General features: G+C 39.3%; 1 protein-coding gene and 1 pseudogene across 1 annotated transcript in view; one reads left to right on the top strand and one right to left on the bottom strand.

Moving 5' to 3' along the window:
- The window catches only part of LOC125963845 (UDP-N-acetylglucosamine--peptide N-acetylglucosaminyltransferase 110 kDa subunit-like), a 200,595-nt pseudogene that overhangs the window by 40,894 nt on the left and 133,103 nt on the right, over nucleotides 1-26,598 (top strand).
- LOC125963892 (metabotropic glutamate receptor 7-like) overlaps nucleotides 24,432-26,598 on the bottom strand; it is a 40,337-nt gene continuing 38,170 nt past the window's right edge. Inside the window, exon 7 of the mRNA XM_049707519.1 lies at nucleotides 24,432-24,633. The gene's annotated coding sequence lies outside the window, so the exon portion shown is untranslated. The remainder of the gene's footprint in view (nucleotides 24,634-26,598) is intronic.

Raw genomic sequence — 26,598 nt, forward strand, 5'->3', positions numbered from 1 at the left:
CAAATCCTCACCAGACCCTATAAAGTAGGTACTATTAACCTTGTCATTTGATAGATGAGAAAACTGATGCATAAACTGGTTAAGTAACCTGTCTGAGGTCAGATAGCTAGTGATTACTTTCCCCATCACCGCCATTGTTTAGTTAATGCGTCCTTCCCATCTCAGTTCAAATGGCACTGACACAAAAAAGCCTTTCTTTGACCTCCTGAAAATACTGGGTCTCGTTGCTTTTACAGCATCATATGTTTATTATTCATTTCACATATTTGTGTGATTATCTAATTATATTTGAACGTATTTTTCCTAAGGGTAACTCTAGTCCAGCTGTGCTTTCCAAATTATGAAATCCGGGACTACGTGGGCTATGTCTGTTTTGCTTATTACTGTAGTTTCAGTATTTGGTGCATGGTAAGTATTCAGGAAATGTGATGGATGGATGAATACAGGACTTTGTAAGAACAAATAAATAAATGACTGGATAAATAAATTTGGTTGATCATAACATAAACAACAGTGCCATGTTAAAAGTTTTCTCTGGGTCTATACACAAACTCTTCTCAGACAGGGTTCCTGTTTGCTGTCTACACCACCAGTTGGAAGAGAAAAAAGCCAATCAAGGTCTGACTGTCATTATGTGTACAGGCTGAAGCTGATGCATTAGGCTGAGAGACAGGGTGATTTAGGAATAATTTTACTTCTGGCTGAACTATATATAGAACCAAGTCTTACGTAAAAAAAACCCTACTTTTAATATGATTGTGTGAAGAATGAAATAGGAGCATCAAGCCCATTAATTGCGATATTTAATTATATTGTCCCATTTCCACATTCATTTCCATGAATTTGGATGCCATTAGGTCAAGCTAACCCAAGCATTTACACCACCATGATAAATAGTGAAATATCAATGGATACACAAAAAGAAAATTTCCCAAATTTAGTAGAGAACACATTAGCATGAACTTGTAAATTTAACATTCAAGTTCATTGGCGCACAGAGAACCAAGTGACTTTTGTTAAAGTAGGAAACTTTATGACTATGTGAGGACATGAACATTGAGAAAGTGCTCCCTATTTTAAAACCAGGACCTTAGAAATATATTAATGAATTTATTTTTTGCATATCTGCCATCTAGGTAACAGTAAAACTCAATATTTATACATCAGATTTTTAAAACATTGTGCATATATACTGTATACTGCTACAGAATATAAGTTGCCCCCAAATCTCCAAGATACAATATGGGATCAAACAAACAAACAGAATGACAAGAAAAACCAACTGTAATATTTTGATACCTCTTAATTATTAAATAATTATGTTTAGAGGAATAAAAGTTAAAAAATTGTGCTCTGAAGAGTATTTAAAATATGAATGAACCTTCAAGATGGCAGAGGAGTAAGACGTGGAGATCACCTTCCTCTCTACAAATACATCAGAAATACATCTACATGTGGAACAACTACAGAACACCTACTAAACACTGGCAGAAGACCTCAGACTTCCCAAAAGGCAAAAAACTCCCCACGTACTTGCGCAGGGCAAAAGAAAAAACAGAGACAAAAGAATAGGGATGGGACCTGCACCTCTGGGAGGGAGCTGTGAAGGAGGAGAAGTTTCCACACACTATGAAGCCCCTTCACTGGTAGAGACAGGGAGCAGTGGGTGGGGGGAAGCTTTGGAGACACGGAGGAGAGCACAGCAACAGGGGTGCGAAGGGCAAAGCGGAGAGCATCCCGCACAGATCGGTGCTGACCAGCACTCACCAGCCTCAGAGGCTTCTCTGCTCACCTGCCAGGGCAGGTGGGGGCTGGGAGCTGAGGCTCGGGCTTCAGAGGTGAGATCCCAGGGAGAGGACTGGGGTTGGCTGCGTGAACACAGGCTGAAGGGGGCTAGTGTGCCACAGCTAGCTGGGAGGGAGTCCAGGAAAATGTCTGGATCTGCCTAAGAGGCAAGACACCACTGTTTCGGGGTGCACAAGGAGAGGGGATTAATAAAGCACTGCCGAAACGAGCTCCAGAGACGGGCGTGAGCCGCGGCTATCAGCGCGGACCCCAGAAACAGGCATAAGATGCTAAGGCTGCTGCTGCAGCCACCAAGAATCCTGTGTGAAAGCACAAGCCACTGTCCACACTTCCCCTCCCGGGAGCCTTTGCAGACCGCCATTGCCAGGGTCCCGAATTCCAGGGACAACTTCCGCGGGAGAACGCACGGCGCGCCTCAGGCTGGTGCAACATGACACTGGCCTCTGCTGCAGCAGGCTCGCCCCGCACTCCGTACCCCACCCTCCCTCATGCCTGAGTGAGCCAGAGCCCCCAAAGCAGCTGCTCCTTTAACCCTGTACTGTCTGGGTGAAGAAAAGACGCCCTCAGGTGACCTACACGCAGAGGCGGGGCCAAATCCAAAGCTGAGCCCCAGGAGCTGTGCAAACAAAGAAGAAAAAGGGAAATCTATCCCAGCAGTGGAATACCTGAATAGACAATGAATCATCCCAAAATTGAGGCGGTGGACTTTCTGTGATTTTGTCTGTATAGCTTTGCTTATACCATTTGTCCTATGGTTCTGTCTGTACGTCTTTTGTTTCTTTGCTTTTTAGTATAGTTTATAGGGCTTGTTATCATTGGTGGATTTCTTTTTTGGTTTGGTTGCTCTCTTCTTTCTTTCTTTCTTTTTTTAAATTACTTTTTAATTTTTAAAAAATTTTAATATTTTTTTATCTTTTATTTTAATAACTTTATTTTATTTTTTACTTTCTTTCTTTTTTTCTCCCTTTTGTTCTGAGCTGTGTGGCTGACAGGGTCTTGGTGCTCTGAAGGGTGTCAGGCCTGTGCCTCTGAGGCAGGAGAGCCAAGTTCAGGACATTGGTCCACGAGAGACCCCCCCAGCACCACGTAATATCAAAAGGCGAAAGCTCTCCCAGAGATCTCCATCTAAACGCTAACACCCAGCTCCACTCAACGACCAGCAAGCTACAGTGCTGGAAACCCTATGCCAAACAACTAGCAAGAGAGGAACATAACCCCACCCATTAGCACACAGGCTGCCTAAAATCATAATAAGGTCACAGACACCCCAAAACACACCACAGGATGCGGTCCTGCCCACCTGAAAGACAAGATGCAGCCTCATCCACCAGAACACAGGCACCACTCCCATCCACCAGGAAGCCTACACAACCCACTGAACCTACCTTAGCCATTGGGGGCAGACACCAAAAACAGCAGGAACTACGAACCTGCAGCCTGCAAAAAGGAGACCCCAAACACAGTAAGTTAAGCAAAATGAGAAGACAGAGAAATACACAGCAGATGAAGGAACAAGGAAAAAACCCACCAGACCAAACAAATGAGGAGGAAATAGGCAGTCCACCTGAAAAAGAACTCAGAGTAATCATAGTAAAGATGAGCCAAAAGCTTGGAAATAGAATGGAGAAAATACAACAAACGTTTAACAAGGACCTAGAAGAACTAAAGAGCAAACAAACAATGATGAAGAACACAATAAATGAAATTTAAAATTCTCTGTAAGGAATCAATAGCAGAATAACTGAGGCAGAAGAACAGAAAAGTGACCTGGAAGATAAAATAGTAGAAATAACTACTGCAGAGCAGAATAAAGAAAAAAGAATAAAAAGAATTGAGGACAGTCTCAGAGACCTCTGGGACAACATTAAACACACCAACATTCGAATTATAGGGGTCGCAGAAGAAGAAGAGAAAAAGAAAGGAACTGAGAAAATATTTGAGGAGAATACAGTTGAAAACTTCCCTTATATGGGAAAGGAAATAGGCAATCAAGTCCAGGAAGTGCAGACAGTGCCATACAGGAAATATCCAAGGAGAAACATGCCAAGACACATATTAATCAAACTATCAAAAATTAAATACAAAGAAAAAATATTAAAAGCAGCAAGGGAAAACAACAAATAACATACAAGGGAATCCCCATAAGGTTAACAACTGACCTTTCAGCAGAAACTCTGCAAGCCAGAAGGGAGTGGCAAGACATATTCAAAGTGATGAAAGGGAAAAAACCTACAACCAAGATAATTCTACCCAGCAAGGATCTCATTCAGATTCGACGGAGAAATTAAAACCTTTACAGACAAGCCAAGGCTAAGAGAATTCAGCACCACAAAACCAGCTTTATTACAAACGCTAAAGGAAATTCTCTAGATAGGAAACACAAGAGAAGGAAAAAACCTCCAATAGCAACCCCAAAAGAATTAAGAAAATGGGAATAGGAACATACATATCAATAACTACCTTAAATGTAAATGAATTAAATGCTCCAACCAAAGGACATAGACTGGCTGAATGGACACAAAAACAAGACCCCTATATATACTGTCTACAAAGGAACCACTTCAGACACATACTAGGGACACATACAGACTGAAAGTGAGGGGATGGAAAAAGATATTCCATGCAAATGGATATCAAAAGAAAGCTGGAATAGCAATTCTCATATCAGACGAAATAGACTTTAAAATAAAGACTATTACAAGAGACAAAGAAGAACACTACATAATGATCAAGGGATCAATCCAAGAAGAAGACATAACAATTGTAAATATTTATGCACCTAAAATAGGAGCACCTCAATACATAAGGCAAATGCTAACAGCCATAGAAGGGGAAATCAACAGTAACACAATCATAGGAGGGGACTTTAAACACCCCACTTTCACCAAAGGACAGATCATCCAAAATGAAAATAAATAAGGAAACACAAGCTTTAAATGACACATTAAACAAGATGGACTTAATTGATATTTATAGAACATTCCATCATAAAGAACAGAATACACTTTCTTCTCAAGTGCTCATGGAACATTCTCCAGGATAGATCATATATTGACTTGTCACAAGTCAAGCCCTGGTAAATGTAAGAAAATTAAAATCGTACCAAGTACCTATTCTGACCATAATGCTACAAGACTAGCTATCAATTACAGGAAAAAAACTGTAAAAAATACAAAAACATGGAGGCTAAACAATATGTTACTAAATTACCAAGAGATCACTGAAGAAATCAAAAAATACCTAGAAACGAATGACAATGAAAACACGATGACGCAAAACCTACGGGATGCTGCAAAAGCAGTTGTAAGAGGGCAGTTTATAGCAATACAAGCCTACCTCAAGAAGGAAGAAACAACTCAAATGAACAATCTAACCTTACACTTAAAGCAAATAGGGAAAGAAGAACAAAAAACCCCCCAAAGTTAGCAGAAGGAAAGAAATCATAAAAATCAGATCAGAAATAAATGAAAAACAAATGAAGGAAACGAAAGCAAAAATCAATAAAACTAAAAGCTGGTTCTTTGAGAAGATAAACAAAATTGATAAACCATTAGCCAGACTCATTCAGAAAAAAAGGAAGAAGACTCAAATCAATAGCATTAGAAATGAAAAAGGAGAAGTAACAACAGACACTGCAGAAATACAATGGATCATGAGAGATCACTACAAGCAACTCTATGCCAATAAAATGGACAACCTGGAAGAAACACACAAATTCTTAGAAATGCACAACCTTCTGAGACTGAACTAGGAAGAAATAGAAAATATAAAGACACCAATCAGAAGCACTGAAATAGAGACCATGATTAAAAATCTTCCAACAAACAAAAGCCCAGGACCAGATGGTTTCACAGGCGAGTTCTAGCAAACATTTAGAGAAGAGCTAACACCTATCCTTCTCAAACTCTTCCAAAATACAGCAGAGGGAGAAACATTCCCAAACTCATTCTACGAGGCCACCATCACCCTGATACCAAAACCAGACAAAGATGTCACAAAGAAAGAAAACTACAGGCCAATATCACTGATGAACATAGATGAAAACATCCTCAACAAAATACTAGCAAACAGAATCCAACAGCACATTAAAAGGATCCTACACCATGATCAAGTGGGGTTTATCCCAGGAATGAAAGCATTCTTCAATATATGCAAATCAATCAATGTGATAAACCATATTAACACACAGAAGGAGAAAAACCATATGATCATCTCAATAGATGCAGAGAAAGCTTTTGACAAAATTCAACACCCATTTATGATAAAAACCCTGCAGAAAGTAGGCATAGAGGGAACTTGCCTCAACATAATAAAGGCCATATATGACAAACCCACAGCCAACACCGTTTTCAATGGTGAAAAACTGAAACCATTTCCTCTAAGATGAGGAACAAGACACGGTTGTTCACTCTCACCACTATTATTCAACATAGTTTTGGAAGTTCTAGCCACAGAAATCAGAGAAGAAAAAGAAATAAAAGGAATCCGAATTGGAAAAGAAGAAGTAAAGCTGTCACTGTTTGCAGATGACATGATACTATATATAGAGAATCCTAAAGATGCTACCAGAACACTACTAGAGCTAATCAATGAATTTGGTTATATAGCAGGATACAAAATAAATGAACAGAAATCTCTTGCATTCCTATACACTAATAATGAAAAATCTGAAACACAAATTAAGGAAACACTCCCATTTAACACTGCAACAAAAAGAATAAAATACCTAGGAATAAACCTACCTAAGGAGACAAAACACCTTTATGCAGAAAACGGTAAGACACTGAGGAAAGAAATTAAACATGATACAAACAGATGGAGAGATATACCATGTTCTTGGATTGGAAGAATCAACATTGTGAAAATGACAATACTACCCACGGCAATCTACAGATTCAATGCAATACCTATCCAACTACCAACAGCATTTTTCACAGAATTAGAACAAAAAATTTCACAATTTGTATGGAAACACAAAAGACCCTGAATACCAAAAGCAATCTTGAGAAAGAAAAACAGAGCTAGAGGAATTACGCTCCCAGGCCTCAGACTATATTACAAAGGTACAGTAACCAAGACAGTATGGTACTGGCACAAAGACAGAAATATACATCAATGGATCAGGATAGAAAGCCCAGAGAGAAACCCATGCACATATGGTCACCTTATTTTTCATAAAGGAGTCAAGAATATACAATGGAGAAAAGACAGCCTCTTCAATAATGGTGCTGGGAAAACTGGACAGCTACATTTAAAAGAATGAAATTAGAACACTCCCTAACACCATACACAAAAATAAACTCAAAATGGATTAAAGGAGAAGGCGGAAGATGGCGGAAGAGTAAGACGCGGAGATCACCTTCCTCCCCACAGATACACCAGAAATACATCTACACGTGGAACAGCTCCTACAGAACACCTACTGAAGGCTGGCAGAAGACCTCAGACCTCCCAAAAGGCAAGAAACTCCCCACATACCTGGGTAGGGCAAAAGAAAAAAAGAAAAAACAGAGACAAAAGAATAGGGACGGCACCTGCACCAGTGGGAGGGAGCTGTGAAGGAGGAAAAGTTTCCACACACTAGGAAGCCCCTTCGCGGGCGGAGACTGCGGGAGGCGGAGGGAGGAGCTTCGAAGCCGCGGAGGAGTGCACAGCAACGGGTGCGGAGGGCAAAGCGGCGAGATTCCCGCACAGAGGATCGGTGCCGACCGGCACTCACCAGCCCGAGAGGCTTGTCTGCTCACCCGCCGGGGCGGGCGGGGCCGCGAGCTGAGGCTCTGAGGCTCGGGTTTCGGTTTCGGACGGAACGCAGGGAGAGGACTGGGGTTGGCGGCTTGAACATAGCCTGAAGGGGTTAGTGCACCACAGCTAGCCGGGAGGGAGTCCGGGGAAAAGCCTGCACCTGCCGAAGAGGCAGGAGACTTTTCCTTCCCTCTTTGTTTCCTGGGGCGTGAGGAGAGGGGTTTAAGAGCGCTGCTTAAAGGAACTCCAGAGACGGGCGCGAGCCGCGGCTGAAAGCGCGGACCCCAGAGACGGGCGCGAGCCGCGGCTGAAAGCGCGGACCCCAGAGACGGGCGCGAGCCGCGGCTGAAAGCGCGGAATCCAGAGACGGGCGCGAGCCGCGGCTGAAAGCGCGGAATCCAGAGACGGTCGCAAACCGCGGCTAAAAGCGCGGACCCCAGAGGCGGGCGGGAGACATTAAGGCTGCTGCTGCCGCCACCAAGGGGCCTGTGTGCGAGCACAGGTCACTCTCCACACCCCTCTTCCGCGGAGCCTGTGCAGCCCGCCACTGCCAGGTTCCCGGGATCCAGGGACAACTTCCCCGGGAGAACGCACAGCGCGCCTCAGGCTGGTGCAAAGTCACGCCGGCCTTTGCCACCGCAGGCCTGCCCCGCACTCCGTGCCCCTCCCTCCCCGCTGGCCTGAGTGCGCCAGAGCCCCCGAATCAGCGGCTCTTTTAACCCCATCCTGTCTGAGCAAAAAACAGACGCCCTCCAGCGACCTACACGCAGTGGCAGGGCCAAATCCAAAGCTGAGCCCTGGGAGCTGTGAGAACAAAGAAGAGAAAGGGAAGTCTCTCCCAGCAGCCTCAGAAGCAGCGGATTAAAGCTCCACAATCAACTTGACATACCCTGCATCTGTGGAATACCTGAATAGACAACCAATCATCCCAAATTAAGGAAGTGGACTTTAGGAGCAAGATCTATGATTTTTTCCCTTTTCCTCTTTTTGTGAATGTGTATGTGTATGCTTCTGTGTGAGATCTTGTCTGTATAGTCTTGCTTCCACCATTTGTCCTAGGGTTCTATCCGTCCATTTTTTTAAAAATTTTTTTTCTTAATAATTAATTTTAATAACGTTATTATACTTTACCTTCGTTCTTCCTTTTTCTTTCTTTCCTTCCTTCCTTCCCTCCTTTAGACAACGAATCATCCCAAATTGAGGAGGTGGTCTCTGACAGCAAGATTTATGATTTTTCCCCATTTACCTCTTTTAGTGAGGGTGTATGTGTATGCTTCTGTGTAAGATTTTGTCAGTATAGCTTTGCTTCCAACATTTGTCCTAAGATTCTATCCGTCCCTTTTTTTTTCTAAATAAGAATTTTTTAATTCAATAACTTTATTATACTTTATTTTATTTTTACTGTATCTTCTTTCTTTCTGTCTTTTTTCCTTCTTTCCCTCCTTCCTTCCTTCCTCCCTCCCTCCCTCCTTTCTTTCCTTCTTGCCTTCTTTCCTTCTTTGCTTCTTTCTTTCTTTCTTCCTTCCTTCCTACCCTCCTTTCCTTCTTTCTTTCCTCATACTTCTAATTCCCTCTACTTTTTCTCCCTTTTATCCTGAGCCGTGTGGATGAAAAGCTCTTGGTGCTCCAGCCAGGAGGCAGGGCTCTGCCTCTGAGGTAGGAGAGCCAACTTCAGGACACTGGTCAACAAGAGACCTCCCAGCTCCACATAATATCAAATGGCGAAAATCTCCCAGAGACCTCCATCTTAACACCAGCACCCAGCTTCACTCAACGACCAGCAAGCCACATTGCTGGAGAACCTATGCCAAACAACTAGCAAAACAGGAACACAACCCCACCCATTAGCAGAGAGGCTGCCTAAAATCATAATAAGGCCACAGACACCCCAGAACACACCACCAGACGTGAACCTGCCCACTAGAGAGACAAGATCCAGCCTCATCCACCACAACACAGGCACTAGTCCCCTCCACCAGGAAGCCTACACAACCCACTGAACCAACCTTAGCCACTGGAGACAGACATCAAAAACAGGAGGAACTACGAACCTGCAGCCTGCAAAAAGGAGACCCCAAACACAGTAAGATAAGCAAAAGGAGAAGACAGAAAAACACACAGCAGATAAAGGAGCAAGATAAAAATGCACCAGACCTAACAAATGAAGAGGAAATAGGCAGTCTACCTGAAAAAGAATAAAGAATAATGATAGTAAGGTTGATCCGAAATCTTGGAGATAGAATGGACAATAGAATGGACAAAATGCAAGAATCAGTTAACAAGGACCTAGAAGAACTAAAGATGAAACAAGCAACAATGAACAACACAATAAATGAAATTAAAAGTACTCTAGATGGGATCAATAGCAGAATAACTGAGGCAGAAGAACGGATAAGTGACCTGGAAGATAAAATAGTGGAAATAACTACTGCAGAGCAGAATAAAGAAAAAAGAATGAAAAGAACTGAGGACAGTCTCAGAGACCTCTGGGACAACATTAAACGCACCAACATTCGAATTATAGGGGTTCCAGAAGAAGAAGAGAAAAAGAAAGGGACTGAGAAAATATTTGAAGAGATTATAGTTGAAAACTTCCCTAATATGGGAAAGGAAATAGTTAATCAAGTCCAGGAAGCACAGAGAGTCCCATACAGGATAAATCCAAGGAGAAATACGCCAAGACACATATTAATCAAACTGTCAAAAATTAAATACAAAGAAAGCATATTAAAAGCAGCAAGGGAAAAACAACAAATAACACATAAGGGAATCCCCATAAGGTTAACAGCTGATCTCTCAGCAGAAACCCTACAAGCCAGAAGGGAGTGGCAGGACATACTGAAAGTGATGAAGGAGAAAAACTGCAGCCAAGACTACTCTACCCAGCAAGGATCTCATTCAGATTTGATGGAGAAATTAAAACCTTTACAGACAAGCAAAAGCTGAGAGAGTTCAGCACCACCAAACCAGCTTTACAACAAATAAATGCTAAAGGATCTTCTCTAGGCAAGAAACACAAGAGAAGGAAAAGACCTATAATAACGAACCCAAAACAATTTAGAAAATGGGAATGGGAACATACATATCGATAATTACCTTAAATGTAAATGGACTAAATGCTCCCACCAAAAGACACAGATTAGCTGAATGGATACAAAAACAAGACCCTTATATATGCTGTCTACAAGAGACCCACTTCAGACCTAGAGACACATACAGACTGAAAGTAAGGGGATGGAAAAAGATATTCCATGCAAATGGAAACCAAAAGAAAGCTGGAGTAGCAATTCTCATATCAGACAAAATAGACTTTAAAATAAGGACTATTAAAAGAGACAAAGAAGGACACTACATAATGATCAAGGGATCGATCCAAGAAGAAGATATAACAATTGTAAATATTTATGCACCCAACATAGGAGCATCTCAATACATAAGGCAAATACTAACAGCCATAAAAGGGGAAATTGACAGTAACACATTCATAGTAGGGGACTTAAACACCCCACTTTCACCCATGGACAGATCATCCAAAATGAAAATAAATAAGGAAACACAAGCTTTAAATGATACATTAAACAAGATGGACTTAATTGATATTTATAGGACACTCCATCCAAAAACAACAGAATACACATTTTTCTCAAGTGCTCGTGGAACATTCTCCAGGATAGATCATATCTTGGGTCACAAATCAAGCCTTGGTAAATTTAAGAAAATTGAAATTGTATCAAGTATCTTTTCCGACCACAACGCTATGAGACTCGATATCAATTACAGGAAAAGATCTGTAAAAAAATACAAACACATGGAGGCTAAACAATACACTACTTAATAACGAAGTGATCACTGAAGAAATCAAAGAGGAACTCAAAAAATACCTAGAGACAAATGACAATGGAGACACGACGACTCAAAATCTATGGGATGCAGCAAAAGCAGTTCTAAGAGGGAAGTTTATAGCAATACAATCCTACCTTAAGAAACAGGAAACATCTCGAATAAACAACCTAACCTTGCACCTAAAGCAATTAGAGAAAGAAGAACAAAAAACCCCCAAAGTTAGCAGAAGGAAAGAAATCGTAAAAATCAGATCAGAAATAAATGAAAAAGAAATGAAGGAAACGATAGCAAAGATCAATAAAACTAAAAGCTGGTTCTTTGAAAGGATAAACAAAATTGATAAGCCATTAGCCAGACTCACCAAGAAAAAAAGGGAGAAGACTCAAATCAATAGAATTAGAAATGAAAAAGGAGAAGTAACAACTGACACTGCAGAAATACAAAAGATCATGAGAGATTACTACAAGCAACTCTATGCCAATAAAATGGACAACCTGGAAGAAATGGACAAATTCTTAGAAAGGCACAACCTGCCAAGACTGAATCAGGAAGAAATAGAAAATATGAACAGACCAATCACAAGCACTGAAATTGAAACTGTGATTAAAAATCTTCCAACAAGCAAAAGCCCAGGACCAGATGGCTTCACAGGCGAATTCTATCAAACATTTAGAGAAGAGCTAACACCTATCCTTCTCAGACTCTTCCAAAATATAGCAGAGGGAGGAACACTCCCCAACTCATTCTACGAGGCCACCATCACCCTGATACCAAAACCAGACAAGGATGTCACAAAGAAAGAAAACTACAGGCCAATATCACTGATGAACATAGATGCAAAGATCCTCAACAAAATACTAGCAAACAGAATCCAACAGCACATTAAAAGGATCATACACCATGATCAAGTGGGGTTTATTCCAGGAATGCAAGGATTCTTCAATATACGCAAATCTATCAATGTTGATAAACCATATTAACAAATTGAAGGAGAAAAACCATATGATCATCTCAATAGATGCAGAGAAAGCTTTTGACAAAATTCAACACCCATTTATGATAAAAACCCTGCAGAAAGTAGGCATAGAGGGAACTTTCCTCAACATAATAAAGGCCATATATGACAAGCCCACAGCAAACATCATCCTCAATGGTGAAAAACTGAAAGCATTTCCACTAAGATCAGGAACAAGACAAGGTTGCCCACTCTCACCACTCTTATTCAACATAGTTTTGGAAGTTTTAGCCACAGCAATCAGAGAAGAAAAGGAAATAAAAGGAATCCAAATTGGAAAAGAAGAAGTAAAGCTGTCACTGTTTGCAGATGACATGATCCTATACATAGAGAACCCTAAAGATGCTACCAGAAAACTACTAGAGCTAATCAATGAATTTGGTAAAGTGGCAGGATACAGAATTAATGCACAGAAATCTCTGGCATTCCTATATACTAATGATGAAAAATCTGAAAGTGAAATCAAGAAAACACTCCCATTTACCATTGCAACAAAAAGAATAAAATATCTAGGAATAAACCTACCTAAGGAGACAAAAGACCTGTATGCAGAAAATTATAAGACACTGATGAAAGAAATTAAAGATGATACAAATAGATGGAGAGATATACCATGTTCTTGGATTGGAAGAATCAACATTGTGAAAATGACTCTACTACCCAAAGCAATCTATAGATTCAATGCAATCCCTATCAAACTACCACTGGCATTTTTCACAGAACTAGAACAAAAAATTTTGCAATTTGTATGGAAACACAAAAGACCCCGAATAGCCAAAGCAATCTTGAGAACGAAAGAAGGAACTGGAGGAATCAGGCTCCCTGACTTCAGACTATACTACAAAGCTACAGTTATCAAGACGGTATGGTACTGGCACAAAACCAGAAAGATAGATCAATGGAACAGGATAGAAATCCCAGAGATAAACCCATGCACATATGGACACCTTATCTTTGATAAAGGTGGCAGTAATGTACAGTGGAGAAAGGACAGCCTCTTCAATAAGTGGTGCTGAGAAAACTGGACAGGTACATGTAAAAGTATGAGATTAGATCACTCCCTAACACCATACACAAAAATAAGCTCAAAATGGATTAAAGACCTAAATGTAAGGCCAGAAACTATCAAACTCTTAGAGGAAAACATAGGCAGAACACTCTATGACATAAATCACAGCAAGATCCTTTCTGACCCACCTCCTAGAGTAATGGAAATAAAAACAAAAATAAACAAATGGGACCTAATGAAACTTCAAAGCTTTTGCACAGCAAAGGAAACCATAAACAAGACCAAAAGACAACCCTCAGAATGGGAGAAAATATTTGCAAATGAAGCAACCGACAAAGGATTAATCTCCAAAATTTACAAGCAGCTCATGCAGCTCAATAACAAGAAAACAAACAACCGAATCCAAAAATGGGCAGAAGACCTAAATAGACATTTCTCCAAAGAAGATATACAGACTGCCAACAAACACATGAAAGAATGCTCAACATCATTAATCATTAGAGAAATGCAAATCAAAACTACAATGAGATATCATCTCACACCAGTCAGAATGGCCATCATCAAAAAATCTAGAAACAATAAATGCTGGAGAGGGTGTGGAGAAAAGGGAACACTCTTGCACTGCTGGTGGGAATGTGAATTGGTTCAGCCACTATGGAGAACAGTATGGAGGTTCCTTAAAAAACTACAAATAGAACTACCATATGACCCAGCAATCCCACTACTGGGCATATACCCTGAGAAAACCGAAATTCAAAAAGAGTCATGTACCAAAATGTTCATTGCAGCTCTATTTACAATAGCCCGGAGATGGAAACAACCTAAGTGCCCATCATCGGATGAATGGATAAAGAAGATGTGGCACATATATACAATGGAATATTACTCAGCCATAAAAAGAGACGAAATTGAGCTATTTGTAATGAGGCGGATAGACCTAGAGTCTGTCATACAGAGTGAAGTAAGTCAGAAAGAAAAAGACAAATACCGTATGCTAACACATATATATGGAATTTAAGAAAAAAAATGTCATGAAGAACCTAGGGGTAAGGCAGGAATAAAGACGCAGACCTCCTAGAGAACAGACTTGAGGTTATGGGGAGGGGGAAGGGTGAGCTGTGACAGGGCGAGAGAGAGTCATGGACATATACACACTAACAAACGTAGTAAGGTAGATAGCTAGTGGGAAGCAGCCGCATGGCACAGGGATATTGGCTCGGTGCTTTGTGACAGCCTGGAGGGGTGGGATAGGGAGGGTGGGAGGGAGGGAGACGCAAGAGGGAAGAGATATGGGAACATATGTATATGTATAACTGATTCACTTTGTTATAAAGCAGAAACTAACACACCATTGTAAAGCAATTGTACCCCAATGAAGATGTTAAAAAAAAAAATGGATTAAAGACCTAAATGTAAGACCAGACGCTATAAAACTCTTAGAATAAAACATAGGCAGAATACTCTATGACATAAATCACAGCAAGATCCTTTTTGACCCACCTCCTAGAGAAATGGAAATAAAAACAAAAATAAACAAATGGGACCTAATGAAACTTCAAAGCTTTTGCACAGCAAAGGAAACCATAAACAAGATGAAAAGACAATCCTGAGAATGGGAGAAAATATTTGCAAATGAAGAAACTGACAAAGGATTAATCTCAAAATATACAAGCAGCTCATGCAGCTCAACATCAAAAAAACAAACAAGCCAATCCCAAAATGGGCAGAAGCCCTAAACAGACATTTCTCCAAAGAAAATATACAGATTGACAACAAACCCATGAAAGGATGTTCAACATCACTAATCATTAGAGAAATGCAAATCAAAAGTGCAATGAGGTATCACCTCACACCGGTCAGAATGGCCATCATCAAAAAAATCTACAAACAATAAATGCTGGAGAGGGTGTGGAGAAAAGGGAACACTCTTGTACTGTTGCTGGGAATGTAAATTGATACAGTCACTATGGAGAACCGTATGTCGCGTCCTTAAAAAACTAAAAATAGGACTACCATATGACCCAGCAATCCCACTGCTGGGCATATACCCTGAAAAATCATCATTCAAAAAGAGACATATACCAGAATGTTCTTTGAAGCTCTATTTACAATAGCCAGGACATGGAAGCATCCTAAGTGTCCAGCGACAGATGAATGGATAATGAAGATGTGGCACATATATACGATGGAATATTACTCAGCTGTAAAAAGAAACGAAATTGAGTTATTCATAGTGAGGTGGATGGACCTAGAGTCTGTCATACAAAGTGAAGTAAGTCAGAAAGAGAAAAACAAATCCCATATGCTAACACATATATATGGAATCTAAAAAAGAAGGAAAGAAAGAAAGAAAAAATGGTTCTGAAGAACCTAGGGGCAGGACAGGAATAAATACGCAGACATAGAGAATGGACTTGAGGACATAGGAAGGGGGAAGGGTAAGCTGGGACAAAGAGAGAGTGGCATGGACATATATACACTACCAAATGTAAAATAGACAGCTAGTGGGAAGTAGCCACATAGCACAGGGAGATCAGCTCAGTGCTTTGTGACCACCTAGAGGGGTGGGATAGGGAGGGTGGGAGGGAGATGCAAGAGGGAGGAGATGTGGGGATATATGTATATGTATAGCTGATTCACTTTGTTATAAAGTAGAAACTAACACACCATTGTAAAGCAATTATACGCCAATAAAGATATTTTAAAATAATAATAAATAAATAAATAAATAAAATGTGAATGACTGTTTTACATGTGGTTCATCACGAAATCATAAAAGTGCAATTCTCCATTGTATATGTTTAAGAATATATTCATGATGCTGACTAAGGTCCTCATATGACTGTGGCTTTGGTCTTGAAACATGTAGAAATTTTTTCTTGAATTTCTATCAAACACAACTACCCAGCTGCCATTAACAAGTGATGTGCAAAGTCAGAGAGGGTCAACGCTTGTAGGATTTGGGAAAATTTTCTCCATTCTGTGAAGTGTTGAAGTCATTTATTGAACACCCACTAAGTGTAAAACAGGGCAGGATACTAAAATACTGAAAAAATGGACAACATATACTTTAAGTCTTCAAAGAGGTGATACTGACATTAAAATACGTGAAAATAACCAACAAAATGAAGAGTGCTATACTATCATTTTAGATAACAAATATGTGAGTTAAAATACATTTCTATGTGATCAAATATAAGCTGTCAATTATTAAGGATTGACAACTATATTTGTATTGAGGAGAACTGTATTGAAGCAGCCTATGAACTTATTAATGGTTTATTGATTGATTGACTTACAGATCTTGGAAAGCAAAAATTTTCTTAAGGTCAAGTTGTAAAGGTAGGAAAGTAAAGACCATGTAGGATTTAAGATTGTGAAGAAGTTGAAAGACTTCCTAGGCAGATGAAATAGGGATATATTGGAATATAAGGAAAAGAACTTGTACTCCAGATGAGTGAATGCAGTTGGGTGAATGGATATTTGCTGTATGAAAGAAGTGGGGAGAACTACTGGAACTGGATTTTGGTGGATTAGAGTATGAGTATCTTGAATGCCAAGCTAGGGGATTGAGATTCCATCTGGCAGGCTGTTTTTGAAGGATGGCATGCTCAGGAAGCCAGGGCTGAGTAGTTCATTGCTAGTCATAGTCAGGCACTCAATTATTCAGCCTGGTTGTCTAATTTTTCTACTGCAGGAAATTCATCTGAAGAAAGGTTGGGTGGAAGACTGTGACGGGCTGAAGACCACTTATCCTTACCCTTACTACTAAAATCACTAAAATGCTAAACCTTTAATGGAACAGCCTTCTGGCTTGACTAGGAACACTACTTCACAAAGAAAGGATGAAACCAAAAGGTTTATCCAACTCAGACCTAGAAGTGGGGAGAATGGTGGGAAGGCTGCAAATAGTCAATCATTTAATACTGAATGGAGAATTAAGGACTCTAGAACTAACCTTTGGAGAAAAGTAAGAACAGAAAAGATAAGATTTGGAACACTCATTATTATTCCTGTTTTCATATAACAGGGTTTCTTGTCATCCAACTATTCGTTATCTACATCCTAATGTTAAGGTGTCTATAGATTCCAGCCCTTCTAAGTCAGCAAACTGCTCATCCTGTTTCAGAAAATTACTCACTGATGGATTCATAACATAAACATAATACCGTATAATAGAAATAAAATTCAAATCAACTTTAAAGTGAGATTCTGAATTTTAAAGATATAATATCATGAAGCCATTGTAAATAATACCAGAGATCTGCTGGGTTAAACATACAAAGCCATTGATAAATGAGGATGTGCAGTTAACAATTTAAAGAAGAGATACAATAGAAGTAAAAGAAAAAACAATTGAGTATCAAATAATTAAGAGAAGGCCTTGGAAAACTGTTGAATTTTTACCAGAATTAGCCTGTTTGAGCTGCTAACATTGAACATGCACTGAAGGACAGTTTACTGTCCCATAAACCAGTTTTGCTGAAATAATCACTCGAAACAGAATGTAATTCTTTTTTTTAATTGTAGCACTTGTGCTTAATTAAAATTTAACCTAAATTTTACTGGCTATAAGAAAAAATATACTGGATTCGTTTATATAATAACATATTTTGACATAAATTTCAAATGAAAATTATTTTCAAATGTATTTTCAATTACTCTTCAGTCACTATTTACAGATGATTTGAAGTATATGGATTTTTTTTTCATGTACAAATCATCCTTGAAAAATAAGGATTGTTTTACTTGAGTAGGACTTATCTTAATCCAGAGATCAGATCTAGGTCCAATAGACAAAATTTTAAAACTTAAAATTTTCTAAGAGTAAAAGGCACTTAAAAAGTTAAAACCTCCTAACAGACCAGCATTCCGACTATAGAATCAGCTGATTTATGGGTAGTGAGCATTTTGTTATCAAAATACTCATCCACAGCTGAGTGAGCCTATAGCATGGATACATGGTAGATTTCTGTACCAGAAATTGGATGAGCTTGTGTGTGGATCTCCTTCCAAATGCTAAGATTTCAAGGGCTTAACTGAGACCAGAACAGCATTTTCCAAAGTTGCTAGAAACAAAGAGTCCTTTAAAATGTTCCACTGACAAAGGGTTGTAGAGCTAAATAAAGTTTAAAAACACTTCAGACCAAACTCTACTTAACAGTGAAAATCACAGAGCACATTATAGCTCATTCCACATCTCAAAAGTCCTCCAGTCACGAAACATGTTTAAATTTCCTGAACCCAGGATTTCTCAAGTTTATTTTACTATAAAATCCTTTTTCTTACTTTTTTTTCTTTTTTGTTGACTTCACATTCACTAATGTCCCATGGGAGCATAGGTGAGATTCAAAATATTTAACAAACTTCAAGTGAAGGCACTAAACAATCAGAAGGCTGTCTGACTAATTAGAATGACCGTAAAACTAGTGTTCTTTGGATCACTATTTAGAGGAAAAATCTGGTTTAAAACTGAGATCTTAATTGATAATCTAATGCCATCAATCTGCAAAGTTGCCTTAATTAGTAGGGTTTTTTTTTCTTTTTTTTGGTTACAGTTGCTGGACTTAAAATGTAGCTGATATAATGTAAATCATTTCAAAAAGGTCAAATGTATGATATCACATGTTCTCTAGCATCAAATCCATTTCACTAAGTCTAAAATAATCTCTTTCAAGAGACGCAATATTTTTTTAACCCTGGAAGGTTTGGTTCTAACCTTAAAGTAACTTAAAGACACTTTTCAAAACTAAACTAAAAATTGAAAAAATAAATAATAAGTAGAAAAGGGCAAGAGCTAAAGTAAGAGACATTTTCACTGGCCATTCAAAAAATTCTCTTCTTAAATCTGATTTTTAAAAATTAATAGAAAAGACTGGCAATTAACTTATTTTCCCTGGTGACTACTGCCTGTTTGGGGTGATACAAACATTTACCTAGATAACTGTGCTTTAGGAGTAATAAGAATTATATGTTTGGTCTCTGTCCCAGTTTCTGCCAGAGTTTTTAAAACCCTTGGGATTTCCTAAGTGATGAGATGATAATGATGTCTTTTGTTATGTTATCAAGGTGATCTTTGGAAAGCACCTAAGGATGGGAGCCGGCAGCCTGTGGAGCCAACCTTGTGATTAGAGGTTGGAACTTTCAGTCCCACCCCCTTGCCCTCAGGGCAGGGAAGAGCCACTTAAGATTGAGCTCAGTCCCCCATGGCCAATGAGTTATTCAGTCACGCCTGTGTACTGAAGCCTCCATAAACCCCCAAGGACAAGGTTCAGGGATCTTCCCAGTTGGTGAGCACATGGAGATTTGGGGAGAGTGGGCTCCATGCTTTCTCTCCATACCTCGTCCTATACATGTTTTCTATCTGGCTGTTGCTGAGTTTTATCATTTTATAATACACCGGTTAATCTAGTTAATAGAATATTTCTGTGAGTTCTATGAGTCACTTGGGCAAATTAATTGAAGCTAAGAAGGGGGTCGTTGGAACCTCTGACCTGTGGTACAAGGGTCAGAAGCACAGGTGACAACATATACTTGGTGACTGGCACCTGAAGTGTGTGTGTGCATTCCTGCTGGACTGAGCCCTTAACATGTGAGATCTGATGCTATCTACAGGTAGATAGTGCCAGAATTGAGTTGAATTATAGGACACCCAGCCGTTTGAGCACTGCTACGCTCTCTCATTGGAAATGGGGTGCTCAGGACCACTTAATGCTTTCCAGGCTCTGGCTTCTGTGAATTCATGACAACAGTAACCTCTGAAACATACACATGTACCTTTGCCACAAAAAACTTCTGATAGACACATAAGAAATTAATAAAAGTTGCTAAGAAAGGGGGTAAGGGACCTAACGTTGGTTGGATGAGGGGCAAAAATATTCCAGAAGGAATTACTACTATTTATCTTTTGATAGTGTGTGATTTTTAAATATGTGATCTCATTAGATTTTCCAAATACAAATAAACAAGATAATTATCATTTTTTTTAAAAAAAGGCTGAAGAAAATGTAGTTTTATATACTTCAGAAAAAAGAAAATTGAGGGAGGATTTGATTATAGCGTTCAGTAGGCCAAGAAATGTGAATAAAGAAAGAATTACTATAAAGGGGCCGGAAAAATGATTTAGGAGACAAGACTTTAGGAGACACTTTCTGATAAGCAGAGCGGTAACTCTTGCCCATTTCCTTTGTTTTTGGCCACGAATGGTTAAAGGCTCCTGTGAGACGGCTACATGGGGACTAGTGTCCACATCAAGTGGATAGCTTAGATCCCGATACCAACTACTGGAAATTATCCAGGGCCCAGGAAGGAAGTACTGGTAAACTGCAGTTGCCAGCACGGTGCTTGGTAGATGTAAATATTTGTGGGTCTGCTAAATTAACGGTAAGACTATAATTCATAATATCTTGCACACAAACTAGATTGGTAAGTTTTCAGTGGATGACTTTATTACCATTCAGAACTCAGTTAGATGGAACAGTACTCCTCAATGATTGAGAAATCAATCTTCCTCAATCTTCATGTATCACCATCTGCAAACATTGCTCTCCGCCACAGATTACGTGCCTTCAGCTATGGATGAGATAGTGAGATGCATTTCATTCTCCTCTTCCTGGACACACAGAACAATGACCTTTCCTAACCTCCCTTGGAGCCAGGCAGAGGTCAAGTTTTTGCATTCTTGTTGAAAGGGTATGGGTCTACCACTTTCAGGCCTGGCCAGGAGATATTATGCATGATTGCCCATGTTCCCTTCTGCTGTAGTTTAGGTAGTCATGCATTTAAGACAACACCTCAAGGTGGAGGGGGCATGGGTTCCTGATTCACTACTTGAAAATAATCTGCTAAAAATGAACCACCTAATTCACACTGGTCTCTGACAAGAGAAATAAACATTTATTAAGTTAAGACACTTGGCTTTCAGGAGTGTTTGTTAGACTACCTAGCATCAATTACCTTGAGTAATTCATTGCTAAACTGGTACACTGGTAATAACCACGGACTAGTGATGAGTCTACTTAATTCCAATCCTCTCCATTTCTCATTGCTGATTTACTCTATACTCACCAGAAATTATTTTTCATAGGACTTCCTGATGACCATGTCAGTCTAGAATTTTCCATAGTACCTCTATGTCTATCTCTTCCTCCAATTCAACTTCCCAGTAGGGGACCTGGCATTACCCCTCTGTGTAGATACAACCATGGAGGATCAGGTCCTAACGAGATCGTATCTAGAAGGGCCCTGTTCTGCAAGGTTTATGGTTTATTTTGCTATACCTTGGATTCATATGTTGGTTTAAAATAAAAAGTGACATGATTTTTGAAGTTCGTTGAAGCTGAGTGGCTGAACCAAATTTCTATAATCAAGGTAACATATATTTTCCCCAAGTCTGTACTAGGTCATTTCTTAAAAATTATTTTTTCTATCCTATGAATCTATATGTTTACATAAGCATTAGCTATTATTCCCAACGTCTATGTTATGGACGGAAAATAGGATTCTTCTCGTGTCCCAACTCAAATCAAACAGTAAAGCACTGTTTACATTATATAAGGTTTACATTGCACAGGACTGTTTATATTCTACAAGGATCCTGAGGTCACGTCTAGACCCAATGGGAAAAAATGTCATAATAGATTAGTAAGGACTGTAATGAAGATGGAAGGGAAAAGTGGTGGCATATGTGCTAGGCATTTATTTCCCCAACTGAGGTCATTTCCTTGTCATGTATCACAATGCTACTGTAGTTACTCATGTGCTACAATCCACTGCCCACCCATCCACCCATCTAACATTTTTGAGGACTTAACCTGTGCCAAGGACTCTACTCTGCCTGAAATGCAAGTGAAAAATACAACCCAGGTCTTTCCTGAAAGAGCACATAAAGGAAGACTGATCTCTGAATAGTAAGTGACACAAGATAATGGCTGAATGGGTGGTTTCTTTTATCGTGCACTTGCAGGATAGAAAGCAGAGAGAAAAATAGCTCCAAAGAGTTGGACAGTTATATTATCATTGATTTTCGAGTGACCACCAATTAAAGGGCATGCTTCGCAGCTAGAAATGAGGACCTCATTAGATGACTACAAGAGCCAGACACTTTCAAAACTTTCCCCTAAACTCGCAGTTCCATTTTCATTTCATGAAGAGACAGCTTGGGAAGTCAGAGGTCACGCTCTTGTATGTCCACAACAGGGATGATTTAAGGCACTGGTAAGCTCCTGCTGAGCTGCCACCTAAGGTCATACGACTGTGAATCATGGCGGGATATAATGACTTGGGCAACATTCTTTCCTGCAAATACGTACAAGATGGATGGTGAATAGTATTGAAGTATAATATATGGTGCCGATCATGAATTTAAATTCCCTCAGAAATGGAGGAGAAACAATTAGCAAAGGGCATTCTTGACTTCGTTGAGCAGCAATGCCTCTCTGACTCCTGAGACACTCATTTTCAGCAGTCAGGCCACAAGATGTGTCTTCAATTTCTGCAAAATCTAGTTCTAGCTAGATTTTGGGAACTCATGGGAATATGATCTTAATGGATGTCTCATGTTTCTCATGCAGTGTGGCTGTGGAAGTTTATGGGATGGAGTCAACAAAAAAGACAGGTCCTTTTTTACAGCATTCTTTATATCTGTTCAATCTTGTCACTACCATAGTGTCCTACTAAAAGGACGTTTCAGGGATTGTGTGAGGCCTGGTACAGTGTGTTTTTATAGTCAGAGTGGGTCAGCGCATGGAGAATCACATGAGAGAAAACAAGAGGATGAGGTGCTATTCCTGGCTCCGGCTCCACCTCAGAGAATGACCTTGGCAGAAGCACTTAACCTTACTTTGAATCTTTGAACCTCAGTTTTCTCATCTGTGAAATAAGGAAAGAACATCTGCCCCTTTGCTCCCTCTCAGGATTCTTGGAGGATTAAACAGATCAGGGCTATAACCTGAACTACGGTGAAGCCATGAGGAAAAATGTTAGACATCACTTAACTATATAATATTCGTTTTAATCATTACTAATTTCCAAAGGTGAAGAAAACCTTGTTAAAAAAAATATGTAAGCTGATTGTTTTTCTGGAAACAAAATAAAGGCTCAACTAGCAACCCTGCATTAAAAAAGAGAACCTGAAATGCACATTCCAAATCTACTTCGAGACAGAAAGACCCCCAAATTCCTTCCAGTTTCCTAAGATTTTTCCACTATAATTTTTTTCGTTATTGTCTTCTTCATAAAACGTTAGTTATATTTTGGGGGTTTGCTATTGCACAGTTTAGCGTATATAAGGAAATCGTCTTTCCAATTCACTAATAAAAAAGGGAGTACAGGAGAGAAGAAGGAAGAGAGGGAAGGAGGAAGGAATAAACAGAGAACAAACCCACGTGGCTAAAAGAAACTGACCTGAGAAGACAAAACAACTCATAATTTAAAATACTATATAATACAAATGAAGTTAAAGATGTGTTTGCCCAGAAGAGGACTGACTTGAAGTAAACTGATATGATTTTCTGGATAACACCCTGTATTTCCCTGCTTTAGTGAAACAGTCAGTCATAGAAGAGCTCTATCTACAGGGAAATTATGAAAGAAATAATCTTCATTTCTCCATGATTCTTTAAAACCAAATTGGACTTTATTCCTTCTTATTTCTCTCTCAAACTCCACTCCTCGACATAGAAAATAGCATTCTGGAATGACTTAGAATTAGAGATCAGTCAATATTTCGTGATTTTAAGGTTCTTCATTAGGAACAATGTGAATTTGGGCCCAATAATCCTAATCCTAGCTTTTTCTTTAGTTCTATAGTTCTATTAGGCCATGTTGTTAGAGCACTGTTTACACTTATTGCCAATTGTCTCTGGATTGGAGGTCAAACTGTTACTTACCTTCTTCAGCATACCCTTCAATGATTAAATGCCCCCAAGGACTTTGAAGAATCATTTTCATCTTGTAAATATTTTTTGTTTTTTTTTTTTGTTTTTTTTTTTTTGCGGTACGCGGGCCTCTCACTGCCCTGGCCTCGGCTCTGGACGCGCAGGCTCAGCAGCCATGGCCCACGCGCCCAGCTGCTCCGTGGCACGTGGGATCCTCCCGGACCGGGGCACGAACCCGCATCCCGTGCATCGGCAGGGGGACTCCCAACCACTGCGCCACCAGGGAAGCCCCATCTTGTAAATATTTTTTAATTGACATCTTAACTTTATAGTTGCTTCCCCTGTGAGGGAAAGAGACTAGGGTGATGGAGGCTTTTTGCTTCTTACTTTGTATTTTTTCAAGTACTTATTACTTTTTAAATTAAAATCAAGGAACCAGCACAAGAATGCTAGTAAGGTATACGTGAGATGTAATGCTTGGTGTGCATAAGGGTTCAATAGTCCACTGTGAGAGTGCAGCCTGTTGAACAACCTCAGTGATAAGTGGGAACCACTTGTCCAAGACTATTTTATTTAAGATGCAATACTCATTTCTATCCCCTTCAATACATTTTAAGTACCCCAAGCTAGAATAATGGGGCTAGAGGTGCAAGAAGAATATTATACAAAACAGGGGCAATATAAAAAAACATTACAATCAAATTTTCCTTATTAAAAATATAAGTCAAAAACCTAAATACACTATTATTCCACAGAGTTTTAAGGTATATTAAAAACATTGTGATAGGATGTTTCAAAAATTATGGTACAATCCCCTTCTGACACCCTCATTCCTGAGTCAGCACTTCAGCAGGACTGGGCTTTGGCATACTCAACCCACATGATGAGACAATAGCAAAAGAGCTTGATGGCTCAGTTGCCGAGGACTAGCCCACTAGGTTCGGAAGACAAGTGGACCAGGTGCTCCCACTGTCCATGCCAACCACCAAACCTGTGAGTGAGGCTGTCTCAGACCAGCTCTCACTCAGCTGATCCATCAGTTGACTAAAACTGCATGAAGAAGCCCAGATAAAACCAAAAGTAAAACACTACCCAGATGAATCCAGTCCCAAATTGCCAAGTAATTGCTATTTTAAGCCACTAAGTTTTTTGTTGTTGTTTTGTTTTTTATATCTTTATGGGAGTATAATTTCTTTACAATGGTTTGTTAGTTTCTGCTTTATAATAAAGTGAATCAGTTATACATATACATATGTTCCCATATCTCTTCCCTCTTGTGTCTCCCTCCCTCCCACCCTCCCTATCACACCCCTCTAGGTGGTCACAAAGCACCAAGCTGATCTCCCTAAGCCACTAAGCTTTGAGGTGGTTTGTAATACAGCAAAAGCTAATCTATACTATAATACGATTTGGTCAAGTGGGTTTATCCTTGAGAATGCAAGGTTGGTTCAGTATCAGCCAGTCAAATCATGTGATTCACTATATTAGTTAAATAAAAGGAGAAAATCATATCATCATTCTTTTTAGATAGAAGAGATAAAAAGCATCCCATGAGGTTCAAAATCTATTGGGTAGGGTAAATTTTATAAAACTAGATCCAAATAATAACTATCTTTCCTTGATAAAGGCTATATACCAAAAATACATGGCACATGTATACACTAACAAAAATTATTATACTAGTAATTTTTTTAAAAAATTAGCATTTCCTTTAAGGAGAGAATTGAGATAAAGATTTCTAACATTACTGGTCTATTGGAACCGACCTTTTTGGAGCTGTGTATTGAGAGAAATAGAAAGAGAGAGAAGGTTTAGAAGAATACAGATAAAAATGTCATATTTATAGATTGTTTTGATTATGTATTTCATTGGAAACACAGGAAAATCAATAAGCTATTAAATCTAAGAAAAGAGCTCAACATAGGAGCTGGAAAAAAATTAATACACCAAAATCAATTGTGTTCCTCCATAGCATCAATATCTAGATACAATACAAGATGAATTTACCACAGTAACAAAACCTATAGAGAGTATGGGGTTTCACCTAATAAATTATGCAGAAAATCTTCATAATGAAAACTTTATTAGAGGACACATGAGTAAAAGAAATATATATCACAGGTATGGATGAGATGACTTACTATAATAATATAAATGTCCTTATATTAATCTATAAAATTAAATGCAACTGTAATAAAAGGCCAAGCTCTTTTTTTTTGAGGGACAGCATAAAAAAGTGATTCTAAAATGTATCTGGGGGACTTCCCTGGTGGTGCAGTGGTTGAGAATCCGCCTGCCAATGGAGG

The sequence above is a fragment of the Orcinus orca genome, chromosome 3, assembly GCF_937001465.1.
Source record: "Orcinus orca chromosome 3, mOrcOrc1.1, whole genome shotgun sequence".
Lineage (NCBI taxonomy): Eukaryota > Metazoa > Chordata > Mammalia > Artiodactyla > Delphinidae > Orcinus > Orcinus orca.